Raw genomic sequence first — 13,445 nt, forward strand, 5'->3', positions numbered from 1 at the left:
TATTGTATTACAGTAGATGATGAAGCTCTTTCATGGCGTTCTTCAGCTTCTCAAGGTCCTCTCTCAAACATAAACCTCTCGTCTCACCTATTGGGTCCTAGTGCATCGGTTCTCTTCAACTTTCGTTCTGTTAACCATTGTCCAACTCCGAGTCTCCGACTGATGAACCCTCCCTTCGCCCCTATTTCCAAAACTATATTTTGTTTCAATCTGACCTTCCCTTTAATTTCAGATACTCCTACCAAGACCAATCTGTTGATCTAGCTGAAAGGGTTTCGAGAACCATCAAGCTTCTCTCCCATTGGTCCTAGGTGCCTTGGTGGCAAATGGAATGGAACTTTCACGCTGGGGAATGACCAATGTATTCAGAGAGGGTTTTGGAAGAGAGAAATGTAGTGCTTGGGGATCCCTTACAGAAGAAGAAATCAAAGATTTTGCTGAGCAATATTGGCATAGCAACTATGCCCGAAAGCTCAATTTAGGTGATTCTTTTCATCTTACTCAATGTGGAGTTCACTTCGATTTATGGTATCATTGAGCTGAATCTTGGAGGAAACTCTCCTGGGCCAGAGGTTTGTTATTCCTTTCTTGAAGGTGACATAATTCATTGATTTTGTATTAGATCTTTATAGAGGTAATGAGCTGCTGCAAAAGAGGAACAAAGTAAAATTGACTTGTCTTGTGACCTCAGAGTTACAATATTTTTGGCTACTAACCACCTATTGAATCAATATTTTAGGAAATGAGACTGGTAAGGAAGTTTGTGTTCTCTACAATCACCTGTTTAGTTTTGCATTAGCTGATGGTCCTCACAAGGCTGTTCATATTTTTTCAACAATCATCTGGACACAAAATAGCTTTATGATGTAACTCTATGCAGTTATTATTCCCATATTTCTTCAGGTTTTAATTTTTTGTTTATTTTTGTGCAAATGAATAGAAAAATGCTAATACCCTTCTTCAAATGCCCTTTCCAGTGTAAAAATTCAGCTATTTTTTATTGCGGAACCACATAAACTATTCAGTCTTCACACTAGTGGTTGTGCCAATATTCCGTACTTCACTTAGAAGTTTAACAACCGAAACTAGAAATATAGAATTCACTCAGCTGAACCTTTAACATCATTATACACTTATAGTGTGCATCTTTCATTTTCGGAGAAAAATGCTAAAACCCTAGTAGTAGTTCTTCTCTAAATTCATTTATTTGATCCTTTATGGAATTGGTACTGTACGTCACTCTACTAAATGTATACTAGAACCTTCTTTCCTCTTCTATAATATTTCAAATACAAAGAAAGGAAATTAATGCATGCAACACTAGGAATTGGTGCAGAATTAGTTTTCAAGGCATGCTAGGCTCAAACAAGGTGAAACAAGGAGCATTTCCTACAAGGAATCAACCTCATTTGGCGACAACCGCTGTGAGTGGGATCCAAATATGAGGACTTGAACTGTTGCATCTAATAGCTAAAAACTCTAATAGTCAGATTGTATAAAACTACTACCACGAGTTTTATTTGGCTTTAACTGATAAAGCTTCAAAGTGGATACCACCCTCTACCAATGCAGAAAAACGAATGCATGCAACTACCACACATAGTAGCCACAAGCAACCAACAACAGTGATGAATGGTTCAGGACTGTTGTAAATAATAGTGTTTTCAGGAGCTGGTTCCAAAACCCAACTACCCTATCTCTCTTACTCTGTTTCCTTTGTACACCAAGTGCACGAAGTGTGTGAAACTCAGCTTCAGTTGACATACTAGTGATTCTTCTATAAGATCACTTCCTTATACGCATGATAATGATAGATGACTTCTCTTTGGATATGGGCAGGTTGTGATCTTGAACCCCTTAGGGTGGAACACTTTTGGTGCAAACTTTGCATCTTTTCTTATAAGGTGACACTTGGAAAGTTAAATAGGACCTACTATGACCAACTTGTTCATCATGTCAAGGACCTGGGGCAAGAATTTGATCCCTATCCTATTGCTAACATTCTAGTTATCTGTCATCATTCCAAGGTAATAACTCTTGGATATTTGAATGGTCTTTCGATTTCCAATTCTGAATTTTTTTTTGGGGTGGGGGGTATGTGGGGGAGAGGTGTTTTTAGACTGGTTCATGGGTCTATGGATGTAGATGTGGCTTCAAAGTATATAGCACGAATAAAATGTTGAACTTAAATGTTTATTATTTTGGACACAATAAAGGCAAAGGTAAAAAAAATAAAAAAATAAAAATAAGACCATGCTCGAGGGATGTGGCAATTGAGTTTGGATCCAAATTTGATGGGACATATCTGCATTGTCATCTATCAGAATTGAGACAATAACAAAGTCTCTTGTAAGTTATTACATCTTAGCATGCACACAATATCCTTATCAGATATTAAAACAATGGGAACTTGGGTGTTTTCACTATAAATGTCAAGCCATTGATGTAAAACTTCAGATATTGTGAGTCATTCCATCTGAAAGCAATAAGGGGAAAAGCACATTTTGTAGAAGAAAACCATGTGAAAATAGCAACGATTAATGCCAACTTTGTAGTCAACACTGCCAGCCCCATACCCTAAAAGAGACCAACAAGACAAGTCTTATCACAAAATCTTCATGTCAGCTAAAAGAGACTATGTTCCTATGGAAAAGTATCTATAGATAGAAAAACATGACATAGATAAATGGAAACGGGAAAAGAAAAGAACTTCATTTAAAAAAAAAAAAAAGAAGATAAATAGAGACTCCACTGGACATGTAAAAAAAATTGTTTAATTTCAATGCAAACAGAAAATAAAACCTTTATAGAGTTTTGTCTCTAGGAATTCTTCAAGCCAGGACTATCAAAGCCACATGACTTGTGTGAGATATTCAACAAAGTAAGCTTTCAGCCAGTAGTTCTCCTTTGTGTACTTCTGATGTCTGCATCTTCGATTGATTATCCCTTGTTCCACCTTCACTAGGAAACTGAAACTCTTGGTTCAACATATCTCCTTGCTGCAGCAGGTTCAACAAGCAATAGAATCCTTCCAGCATTTCATATTAAACCTGGGCAAGGAGGCAGCAAATGCTATAATCTTTCAGTAGGTACCTTATCTTTCACTTGGTAGTAATGACTATACATTACTATCTACATAATGTATCTGGAGTGCAGTCCCTCTACTTGCCCTGGAGTTTTAGCCAGTTTGTAACATCAACAATGAAGCAGGAATTGAAGGTTTGTTCTGCAATTTTAAGCTTTCATAATTCAATGTAGTAATTGGGAATTGTTCTTGTTTAGAAAAATTCACTTATGGTCTTTCCTTGAATAAACTATGTCTCTATTTTTTGTCTGCAAACAGGTGTATTGGATCTTTTGCCTCAAATGCTTAGTATTCATTAACCTATTTGATCCAAGTCAGGGGCTATTGTGATGAACTTTCTATGCTTGTTCAACACATTCTGAATTATTGGAATGTTACCTTTCACATCCTGTTGTCTTATGGCTTGTAACATATAATTTTCTTCTATAAGCTTTATCACTGCAAAACGTTTTGGAGCATGCATGCATAGATATTTTTCACATTATTGGTCTTGAATTCATTGATGTAAGGAGATAAGCAACAAGACCTTTGATCTTCAAGAGCTCATTTCCAGATTCGGAAGCTGTGTGTTCAAGGGTTATTTTCCGCAGGGAAAGTTCTACTAATTCTTGTAGTATCCTGAGTTAATATTGTATTACTTTTCATTGCATTTATTTATCTTCACTTCAAACAATCTGAACTGATGATTTTGACACCGATTTCCAGCACAATGGAATATAAACTTGTCCTCTGCTATTCTGAGATTTTGGGGGATACTTGTAGAATTTGAATTGACTGTTGTTGTTGATTCAAATGGGATATCATATAGATGGATGCAAGCTTTCATGATTCATATAGATGCATTGCAGCCCAGCAAAGTCCGAAGTTTTTCCTGCAAGTTACCTTTTCCTTTTCTTCTATTACTTCTTAGCTAGGTTTGATGATGATGCTGAACTTGTGATTTGATCAGTTAGTATCCCCCTCTCTTTTTTTTTTGGGGGGGGGGGGGGGTTCATTTTCATAATTTTTGATGCGTGATTATGGCCTATGAGAGGTACTAGGTCTGATGTGGTGAAGCCATTTCCCTGTTTGCCAAATCATAAAATATGAGTTGCTGCCCTATCTCTCCCTTCCACATTCATTTTTATCAAAGAAGCCTTGAGGTTCTTTTTTTGTTACTAACCACTCCCTTCCACCTCAGGATGAGTAGTAAAGAAAACCAAAAACCATGCTTTACACATATGCATACACATGCATTGCATTGTCCTTAACTGAAGGCTTTTTTAATTGTCTTTCCTTTCTAAGCAGGTTTTGACTTCACTGTTTGTAGCTTTAAGAAATTTTTTCTAGAGAAATGGTGGTTGGGCTTTTTGATTGATTAATGCAATCTTCCATAGTGATGTAATATTTAATACTTATTTTTGTCAAATAAGTATACTATCAAGCCTTTGAAAGTTAGCAATGTTGATCCCACTAAAAGCTTTAGATCTGATTGCATATGGGGTTTGAAAATTGGGATCTCTTCTATCAGTCTTCAATTGTAACTTCTACGAAACTGATACTTTTTGACTAGGAAATAATAGTAATAATTAACTTAAAAGTAGTAACAATGGTGGAAGTGGAAAGACAATTTTTTTGTGTCATCTATGATCCTATGTGCTATGGTTAAGTAATCGTATAAGAATTGCCTAATCACTTCCAAAATCATAATTAATTCACACAAGCAATACATTTTCTTAAGACCCAGGTTATGATTTCATTTGATTGAGTCCTCAAATGGTTCAATTGCATTTTGTTTCAATTACAGTGAATAAAGCGCTAGTGTGTAAGATTCCATTACATCCTCCTAGTCTATAGGACCTTTTTCTTTTGCTTTCGTTATCCATTTCTGTCTTTGTTTCTATTAATGAGCTATATATGACTTGGCAGCAGAATATTGTGATTCACCACCCAACTCTGTTCCTTTATATATATTACCAAATTGCAAGTTTTGCTCCACTGAAATCCATTCATCTTCTTCTATGGCTGTAGAGAATATTTGGATCCTTTGTAGTCTCATATAAGAGAGAGGAGGCTTTTCAAATAGGTAGTGTTAACAGATTGAATATGTGTTCATTCAAAATGAAGAACCAATTTCCAGATCATGTCATCAGAATTGTGGTGAACTTAGTATCCTATTCAGTTGAAAAATCAGGAGAGAAACATGTTGTATCAGAAACTGTTAGCCCATATTTTATTTCCACTCCTTCAAAGGAGTTTCCCAAATCCAAACAATGTAATCTATCTCCCTTTTCTCTGTCTCTGTCTCTATCTCTGTTTCTGTTAATGCAAATATTCAAAAGCTAATTTTCTATACTATTACCTATAACAAAATATTTTAAATCTTTAAGCTATGCATTAATGGTTTAGCTTTGACAATGCATACAGAGTTGACACACTAAAAGAATGGATCAGCAAGCTGGGGAAAAAAGCTGATAGTTTTACACATGGAGTTCGTGAGCATAGTAACTGTCTTATTGTTAGTGTTGAATTATCTATTTCTTGTTCCCTTTTCTTTCTTCTCTAAACTAATATTGCCATTGGTTAGAATAGTGAACAGTATTTGACTGTTGTTTCAAATTGTTGGATGTTACAATTAGATTGGGGCCCAAGGTATCTGTAACTGTGAAGGTGAAATTAAGGTTGGGTGCCAGAATTCTCCTAGAAGGTGGTGTTGAGAAGGTGAAGGTGACTATGCTCTATATAAATTGTCTGAGTACGATTCATTCAGTTTGCAAAGAGGGTGGGTATACCCTTAGGTTAAATTGACTATGCTGAAGATGTAGAATTTTTAAATCAAAAGCTGAACAACAATAAAAAGGTACTTGGAGCATATGATGTGATTCTTGAATGTGATTCTGTTTGCGTAATCCTTGGTTTTGTGAAACTTCTCTTGGGTCATAAGTGTTTAGAATTGGACTTGATGGACATATTCCAATTTCATGAAACCTATTTCACAACTACCTTTTATATTTGGAATTCATGCAAATATAGGTGTCGCCTATGCTTTTTACTGATCCTGCAAGGATTACCATAGGTTGAGCTTCTACAAATATCTTCAATAACATCACTTGGTTTTTACTTTTGATCAACTTGACTGTAATGACGAGATTCTATTTTAATAACTCACTCAGTTTGTGACTTCTTGCAGTTTTATGAAATTCTACTCACTCAAAGAAGTGAAATTCTGTATAAAAAGTAAGAAAGGGAATTTTTGTAGTCTTATTGCATCTTTACTTGACAACTCTACTTTATGGGTCTTTAGCTCAATTGGTAGAGCACTTGGAACATGAGCATGTCTTAATTATGTTCTAAGGGGATGGTGGTTCAAATCCACCAAGACTCTTTTAGTTCAACTCTTTATACCAAAGTCAGTAAAGGCAATCATGTAGAAATAGGTGTAAAGGATTTTCAAAGAATACTTGAGAGGAGCAATTAGAGGAAAAAGTGATTTTCTTGTTAGTGAATGTTTAGAACTAGCTATTTGTCCTGTGAAGCTGGAATGCAACATTGTCACATCTCTCTCTCAGAAGCTGGTAGTTTCTAAGATTCTTACCACCCCCTCTCTCATGTGGATTTTGAGAACTCCCTTTGTTGCCAATGCTCAAAGAAAGACACTTTAACTATAAAAATTACAGCTAGTTTTATTATTTCTCAAAGAGCATCATAATAAATGAGTTGTAAATCCTTGATATAGTCATATTTGTGGAAAGCAAAAGGTCATCCTAAATCCAAGTATTTCCTATGGAAATTGTTAATAAATGGTGTTCACACTAAAAGAGTAAAAAGTTGGGGTAGTGGTACAGCAGGGGATGTAGAGCTGTAAAAGTGGGCATGGGAGGTGTTCCCTTAATTAGTAAACATGAAAGGTAAAAAGGTATAGGGTAGAAAGAGAAAGTATGGGGTATAGGGTATTGGGGGTATAGAGTATGGGGTATAAAGGTTATGTATTGGATATATAAGTGTAAGGGTTTACAGCCCGACCTAGACTAACCCGATTGATAAATATGTCAGGCTCAAGCTCACATGTTTATTAAACGGATGTTCACGGTGCAGGTGGCTAGCCCGTAGGGTGCTCGACTGAACCGACTGACTATAGGTCCGGCCTAAACTGACTCATTATAGCTCGACCTAGCCTGCTCGACCCCTTTTATTAAAAAACAACCATAATCTCACATCATTTCTCTTATTTATTAAAGATTTGGGTCATCTTCTGCTATAATTAATTTGTTTATAAAATTATAGTGATTTAATGTTCAAATTGAATAATTATGGGCATTCATTCATAGTTTAACTATTTGACTTGGCCACATCACCCCTCTTTATAGGTAAGTCAGTAATTGTAGAGAGATTCCTTCATACTTTCTACAATTGGGCTTGACCACAGTACCCTCCTTGTAGGTAAAATTAGGGGTATCAATTGGTCAATTTGGACCAGTTTTGGTTTGGATTAAATCAATTTTGGCGTGGTAAGAGTGAAATCGAAACCAAACCAATAAGGAAATTTTAAATTTGTCTCTAATCAAAATCCATACGGGTTTACCTATATGAGGCATCATATGATCCACTTGAGTCTGGCCATTTGACTAACAAACATTTTCGACATGTCGCTTAATGGGACATGTGGCAAAAGAAAAATGAAGTCACAATGTTTTCCGGAAAAAAAAAAAGTATTTTGTACTTATTTAATTTTAGTGAGATCATTAAGGAGGAAATAGAAATCCATTTGGGTCAGCGTTTGGATTTGTACCCCTAGACAACATGTTGGCATATTGAGAAATGGCAAAGGAAAAGACAAGTCAAAATGGTTCTTAGAGCATTGTAAGATCCATTATGGTAGGGATTTGGATCCTACAACAAAAATATTTATAGCCATGGAAAAGGAAGGAGATCTTTCAGAGAGATTAATCATGAGTGAATGTTGTGTCCCGATAATAGTTTACTGGATCATGTTTTGGGCTTGGGGTTTGTGAGACTGAAACCAAACTAGTACGCATTGAATTTGATAAGACATTGAATTGAACTTAAAAAATTAGATCGAAACGGATAGCAACTTGAAATTCATTAAAATTATATATTTTTTCCCCTTACCTTTACTTTTGACTATATTTACATGGTAAAATGAAAACCAAAATATAAACCCAATCAAAAATCAAACCGATAGTAAACTGATAAGTAACCAAAACCCAATCAAAACCGATGCACCCTTATTGGTTCATGTTTTGATTTCAGGCAATTCACAAACATAAACCACAGATATATCACTAGGCTTTAGCACAGGTGGAGCTTTCCCATTTGGATCTTGTGAATTTAATCCAGGGAATTTCAAAATCTGATCATTTTTCTCTTCTACATTCAACATGGAAGAGTCTTCCTTCATTTGTTGACGCACTTCTGAGCAACCTGGCTGTAGAAGAATTGTCGATATTTTGACAACCTCATTATTAAGAAGAACAACGGGTTCTACAAACTTTGCAGGATCAGTCAAGGCAGCTCCATCAGCACCAGGTGCAGCTCTGAAGCTATGAGTGTGAACCTTGGCAGCATTTGGAATGAAAGATCGCATTGCATCGACTAAATATTTGAGATCAGAAGGACCCCAAAACTGATCAACCAGCTTGAGAAAATATTGGGATTTCCACTCCCCTAATTTAGATTTGACTCGATTCACACATTGACACCAATTAATGGACTCACTTTTCTCACCAAAAAAAAAAAAGACTCATTTCCATTGAAGAAAATATGGTATCTAGATAAATTGCCACAAGAATAGACTTGAACCTCAAATAGTGGACACCTATGCTTTGAGCAGCTAGAGGGGTAGAGAGCCATTCAGTTTTGACATGCCATGAACAGTAATTGGCAGCACTCTTTTGACATGCCATTCAGTTTTATCCACAAAAATACATTATGTCAAAGTGCTCCAGCAATGTTCTTGAACTCATTCAAGCAAGACTAAAGTATCTTCTAGCCAACCAATGAGCTTGTTAAACAACCATGGTCCATCCTAGATTATGTTTCATGGACAACTTTATGCTTATGAGAACGTAGCTTTCCCATTTTATTTTCCCCTTTCGCTCTTCTGTATTGTGGGTTTTGTTGGTGCTTGGGCTGGTGTTCATTTCTTAGCATAGTGGTCCTTTTGTTTTTTTAACTCTTCCCAGTCTTCTGTCTTTCCAGTAGGTGATAAATTTTCTATTCATTCAAAAAAATGTATTGCCACGAATATATATTTGTTTGACGTGTGAGGTTTGCCAATGACTTGGATGAGGAATTAACCATGGATGGGTTTCTAGGTCACATTGTAGGTTCTCGTCTATTATATTGTTTCAGTCATGGATCTTGTGGGTTTTGTGGCCCACTACAGTAGTACTACCAGTTGGATTCATAAGGTATGACAAAGATTGACCCCTACTTGAAAGTAAATAAGCCTGTGATCATAAAACAGTAAGCAAAGTCAGGCATGACAAATTTGGGCCTTGTGAACTCACAAATATGTGAAATTATAAACCTGAGATTAGATGAAAGGAATGATAACATTGGTCATCCATCATCACATGAACCGTGAACATAGAAGAAAGATAGATCAATTCTACAACTTTATAATTGAACACCAATCTTAAATGTACAAATCAACATGTTCCTCCTGAACATGCTTCAAATATTGCCTTGATTCTTCTTTGCTCTCTTCAATTCTCAGGTCACAATTTTCTTTCCATTTATTCAATGGATTTGTCTGCCTGAAGGTCCACACATATCAGGTGAATGAATAATAGGCAAAATATGTACCACAGACAGATGACTTTATAACAAGCATACCTTTTCCTTGTATTGATTAACAATTTCCAGCTTTTCGACATCGTACTTCCTCTGAATGTCATTGATTGCCTAATCACACTCCTCTTACCATCAAAATAAGGGAATTGCATAACCATTTGGGGACTCATGCAATGATGTAATCTGAATAGGAAAAACATAAAACATGATCATTCCTCTCAGATATTTCCTTCAAATGCTTTGATAGCTCTAATTGTTTACTTTCCAACATCATATCATATTGCTTTTTCGTCCCCTCTTATGTCTTCAACAACCTCGACGGTCAGCAGCTTTGAGCATTCGTCCCCTCCCATGGCTCTGATCATCCTTACGGGCAAATGGGTCCTTCGCCTCAATGCCATGGTCGACTTCAGGAGAATGTGTGACAGATGTGATAGGGGCCGGGGTGAAGAAGGTGTATAGATCCCACTCTAACTACTAGAAACTTCAGGCTTAGTTGGAATTGTTGCCAATTTTCTTCTCAGCAATTTGGAGCTATGGAAAACCATATATGGTTTAGTTGTTGAATGGTGCTTACTTGGTACTAGTATTGTATGTCTATATCCTCCTTTCTAATTCTTCACCATCCACGGAACCATAGTATAGTATTTTTATTGTAATATCTCCAGAGAAAGATTAGTTTACTCATTGTTTTGCTGTTATGAAGCTGTTCAATGGATTTTCTAGAAGTTTCAGCCCATATAATAGGATTAGTTTAGGCTATTATTGTTTTCTTAAGTTTATGAACTGACGTAAAATTCATAACAGGAAAGAGCAACTGGTTTGATCGCTCTAAACAAGAGTTTGATTTTATGATTCCATATTCAACTAGATTATTGATCAACGTAAGTGAGCCGTTTACTTGCAGGGTTTTGGATATTGTCTTCCATCAGAGTATTTAGCAACTTGGGCAAAAGCTCAAATCCACATCATGGTATTCAGAGTTTGGATAATCACTAAACCAAATAGTGATTGGTTAGAAAACTATAAATCAGTTGCACTGTTTTTTTTTTTTAAGAAAGAGAAAAATAGTTGCACTCTTAAGTAACAAGAAAGAAATTGGTGAGCATCCATTAGACCCATACAATGCTTTGCAATCTTGAAGGCAAAAGCATATGACGATCTCAGAGATTCGAAGCTTAAAATCTGAAGTAAAACTAAAGTGTATGAAACGGCAACTCATAAATCAAAACCCTAAACCCACCACTGAGAACCAATAAAGCCAAAAATTCATACAACGGTTAAGCAAATAAGCTGAAAAAAGCACAAGCATAGAAGAAACTAAGAACATATTTGTATCTCTGGCAATTTACTAGACAACCTAATGGTTCCTTAATGTTATATCATAGAAAAGAGTCCCAATTTTGTTAACCCTTTCAGTGGCATATCTCAATCAAATAGAGAAGCATTTATGGAACTCCACCCACTGTGGATAATCAAAGTACTTGCTCATGTTCTTTAAATTTAAAGTAAGAAAGGCTATGAATAGAACCTTTTAACTCATAATTGATTAATTGAATGTCAGAGTCAATTTGGCAAATTGACTTTATCTACAAAATTTAATGATTTCATTGAGTATTACACTGTTCTAACATAGGAAAAGGTCTTACAACATAACTAGCAAAAGTGCAATCACAAAGGTCACCTTCTAGCTAAAGTTTTCAATCTTTGCATGCGAAGCATATACAGAAGAGAATTATAGAATATCACTAGACAACAACCTTCAATAAGTCAGCATATTTATTTATCCTTGTTGTAGCTGTTGAAAATTGAAATATAAGGATTGAGGAAAATATTTAAGTACATGTCTCTCTTGTGATTGATGATCAAGGTGAGGATTGATGCCGAAAGCTCTACTCTCCTTGGGCTAGACAATTGGCATTCACACGGAATCCTCATCAATGCTAATGGGGACAAAATAGGTACGTCACGGGAAGGTGAAAAGCAAAATTTTTTGATATTATTCTTTATGGGATTTGGAGACCAGGGCCACGGCTTCTTATCCCAGGCTGATTTAGGCATGGGGATCCTTGTCTAGTCAAAGATCGGATCTGGGATTTTGGCAGCTTCCTCAGCTTGGAATTTGGCGAGATCCCAGGCTCCTTGGCCCCCATGGCACAATGTTGTCCGATTCAAAGGTTTCATTCCCCAAATTAGTTTTATAGTCTGGTGAGTTCTCACTCAGTCTCCCCAGCGCAATGCTTCTCACTCCAAAGGTGGATCTCCCTATCCCCCAATTGTTGGTTGTGTTGTAATGTTGTGGACATTCACAACCAATTCTTTGCCTACCCCTTTTTCCAGTCAAATCTAGGAAGGATTACTTAAGAGATGTTCACCTTATGGGTTGAGAATCTTGCCTTTTGAAGAGCAATGGAATTGGGTGAAAAGAGATTTCAAGGGGAAAACCTCACAACCACCGCATAAGCTATTATTTCTTGGGAGATTGGGAAAGAAACGTGGATGACCTACCTCTCTCCCTCATCTTCGACCCTCTCTCTCTCGAACTCTTTCAGAATTAAGAATTCATAATTCGGAATCATTCTCATAGTACACTTACCAACTCACTAAAAAGGTCCTCATGGTCTCACACGTCACTTCGCTCATCTCTCTCTCTCTCCCTCTCCGACTTTTCAAGAACTGAATACTCATAACCAAAAAAAAAAAAAAAAAAAATGAAAAAAATAAAATAAATTGGAAGTAAAAATTACCTGTCGGAGCAAAAACAAGTCTGATGCTTGATCGTTCTCTGGTAAGATCGGTGGGTTGGGGTGTTGCAGTGGCAAAATCTCCTCTTCTCTCCATTTCTCCAATACGTATCTTAGGTTTCCTAAACCCTTCTAACCACAAAAAGTTTTCTTAGAATTATATACACTATATTTTACAATACATACATGTATTATTACATATTACTCATTCCAAATAAAGGCTTTAGCACAATGAAATTTAGATCCAACGGTTCAAAGAACACGCCTCACAAGAAACATATATGAGGTGACCGACCAGAAAACCTAACCCATCGTTTATTTTCAAAATTTTTATTTTTTTTTCTTAGGATGGAGCTTAATTCTTACACTTCCGATTTGGGAAGTAGGAAGGAACCCTCGTCGAGTTGCGTAAGTAGGGCCCCCTGGACTCTAAAGAGAACGCTCATTCTTCCGAGCACCGTTTTGGCTTGACTACGCCGCTGACATTTGCTCGATCGAGATTCTGCCCGCATGTCTGGAGCTTCTCTTCCTGCTCTCTGAGATTGCATGTAGACATTGAGTGGATAATATTTTCTTTCTATTAAAACTTGTCCGGGACGGTATTTACACCATTATTCGCTCTCATACCATGGGACGAAGGCAAGCTCGCTTCGGCCTCGGCATCGGCATCGTTCTCTGGCTACTGTTGATGTTGTGCGCAGTGGAGATGATCGCCGGGTCTGACAGCGTAAATAATTCCACGTTGGGAGGGCTGTTTTGGACTAGTACAAAAGATGAAGCCATAATGAGGAAATCGGAATTAGAAGAATCGGTGGTGGGAA

At 36.7% G+C, this 13,445-nt stretch overlaps 1 protein-coding gene and 1 long non-coding RNA gene across 3 annotated transcripts in view; both read right to left on the reverse strand.

The window, feature by feature from the left end:
- The window catches only part of LOC122078028 (B3 domain-containing protein At3g19184-like), a 48,928-nt gene that overhangs the window by 31,543 nt on the left and 3,940 nt on the right, over positions 1-13,445 (reverse strand). The gene's annotated exons all lie outside the window — the stretch shown is intronic.
- On the reverse strand, positions 9,623-12,753 carry LOC122078058. Its single transcript, XR_006139973.1, has 3 exons — positions 12,628-12,753; positions 9,923-10,063; positions 9,623-9,843 (listed from the first exon to the last, which is right to left on the reverse strand). It is a non-coding gene; the product is annotated as an uncharacterized LOC122078058 (long non-coding RNA).

Source organism: Macadamia integrifolia, chromosome 1, assembly GCF_013358625.1.
Source record: "Macadamia integrifolia cultivar HAES 741 chromosome 1, SCU_Mint_v3, whole genome shotgun sequence".
NCBI lineage: Eukaryota > Viridiplantae > Streptophyta > Magnoliopsida > Proteales > Proteaceae > Macadamia > Macadamia integrifolia.